Source organism: Palaemon carinicauda, chromosome 27 (assembly GCF_036898095.1).
Source record: "Palaemon carinicauda isolate YSFRI2023 chromosome 27, ASM3689809v2, whole genome shotgun sequence".
NCBI classification, from domain to species: Eukaryota; Metazoa; Arthropoda; class Malacostraca; order Decapoda; family Palaemonidae; genus Palaemon; species Palaemon carinicauda.
The window spans coordinates 96,311,407-96,313,906 of NC_090751.1; positions in this window are offsets into that span (position 1 = coordinate 96,311,407).

Here is a 2,500-nt window from a genome sequence, read left to right on the forward strand (position 1 = left end):
CCAACGTTCGAAGGACAGTCTTCTTCCTTTCAAGCAAAGCCTAGAGGAGCAGCCAGAGGCTCGTCTAGGCGCCCCTCAAGGGGAAGGGGATTCAGGGGTGGTCGTGGTCAGGGAGGCAAGACCTCAGGACGGCAGTCCAAGTGAAATGATACCGGTAGGAGGGAGACTGATGAAATTTTGGGATCGTTGGACCTTCGATCCCTGGGCCCACAGCCTACTCAAGAATGGACTGGGCTGGAGCTGGTACAGCACTCCACCCCCGTGCCTTCGGTTTTTCCAACACTCCACCCCCCGTTCTGGAGGAGTACGTTCAAGAACTGTTGGAGAAAAAGGTGATCCGAAAGGTGAAGTCCATCAAATTCCAAGGGAGGCTGTTTTGAGTTCCCAAGAAAGACTCGCAAAAGCTCAGAGTCATTCAGGACTTGTCGCCACTCAACAAGTTCATAGTGAATTGCAAATTCAAAATGCTAACCACTGCAACACATAAGGTCATTACTGCCCAAGAGGGCATACTCAGTCTCTATAGACTTGTCAGACGCCTATTGGCACATTCCAATCAGCCGTCGACTCTCCCCCTACCTAGGGTTCAGGCTACAACGGAGACTAAACGCCTTCAGAGCCCATGCCATTCGGGCTAAACATAGCCCCAAGGATTTTCACTAAGCTGGCGAGCGCAGCTCTCAAACAATTACGCCTAAAAGGGAATTCAGGTAGTAGCCTACCTGGACGACTGGCTGGTGTGGGCAGCATCCGAGACAGAATGCTTGCAAGCTTCCAGTCAAGTGATCCAGTTCCTAGAGTACCTAGGCTTCAAGATCAACAGAAAAAAGTCTCGACTTTCTCCATCTCAAAAGTTCCAGTGGCTGGGAATCCACTGGGACCTTTTGTCACACCGTTTCTCCATCCCGGCGAAGAAAAGGAAGGAGATAGCGGGTTCTGTCAAGAGACTTCTAGATTCCGAAAGGATATCAAGACGCGAACAGGAGAGGGTACTAGGCTCTCTCCAGTTTGCTTTGGTGACAGACCCAGTGCTAAGAGCACAGCTAAAGGATGCAACCGGAGTTTGGAGAAGGTATGCATCAAACGCACGAAGACCAGTGCCGCCTCGGCTACGTACTCTTCTCAGGCCCTTAGTCCCAAGCCAGACATCTAAGGAAGTCGGTTCTTCTTCAGCCACCTCCCCGTAGATGACGATTCACTCAGACGCCTCAAAGGAGGGATGGGGAGGTCACTCTCATCGGAAAAAAGTCCAGGGGACTTGTTGGTCCAAGCTATTCAGGACCTTTCACATAAACTTTCTAGAAGGTATGGCAGTGCTCCTTACCTTAAAGAAAGTCTCCCCCGCGTCACTCGATCCACATAAGATTGGTAATGGACAGCGAGGTGGTTGTGAGATGCTTGAATCGACAAGGGTCGAGGTCACCACCTCTCAACCAGGTGATGTTGGCCATTTTCCGATTGGCGGGAAAGAAGAAGTGGTACCTGTCGGCAGTTCACCTTCAAGGAGTCCGCAACGTGACAGCGGACGCTCTATCCAGGTTCACACTGATAGAGTCGGAATGGTCCTTAGACGCAGGATCATTCTCCTTCATTCTGAATCAAGTCCCAGAACTGCAGATAGACCTCTTTGCGACGAAAAACAACAAGAAGTTGCCCCCTGTACGTGTCCCCGTACGAGGACCCCTTAGCGGAAGCAGTGGACGCGATGTCCCTCGACTGGAACAGATGGTCCAGGATTTATCTGTTCCCCCTTCACAACCTTCTGTTGAGGGTCCTCAACAAACTGAGATCCTTCAAGGGGGTGGCCGGCAATAGTGGCCCACAAGTGGCCAAACAGCATGTGGTTCCCCTTGGCGTTGGAACTACAGCTGAAGTTTGTGCCGCTACCACATCCAGTTCTGACCCAGCGAGTCCAGAAGTCGACTGTCTGCGCTTCATTACAGAAAAACCCGGACCCTATAGCTCATGATTTTCTCTCCCTTGCGGTGAGAAAGCGTTTCGGGATTTCGAAAGCCAGCGTAGACTTCCTAGAGGAATATAAGTGCAAATCGACTAGAAGGCAATATGAGTCATCTTAGAGAAAATGGGTGGCCTTTGTAAAGGCGAAGAATCCGCAGAAGATCTCGACAGACTTCTGCTTATCTTTCTTCATCCACCTCCATGGTCAAGGGTTGGCAGCTAACCACGATTTCAGTGTGTAAGTCTGCTTTGATGAGACCCATTTTATATGCCTTCCAGATCGACCTAGGTAACGAGATCTTTAATAAAGTTCCGAAAGCCTGCGCTAGGCTCAGACCTTCAGCACCTCCAAAGCCCATTTCATGGTCTTTAGACAAAGTTCTTCATTTCGCCTCCCTGTTGAGCAATGAAGAATGTGCGTTAAAGGATTTGACACAAAAAGTTATTTTCCTATTTGCACTCGCGTCCGGGGCTAGGGTTAGTGAGATCGTAGCCCTCTCGAGAGAGGCAGGTCGTGTTCAGTTCCTGGATGGGGGGGAAC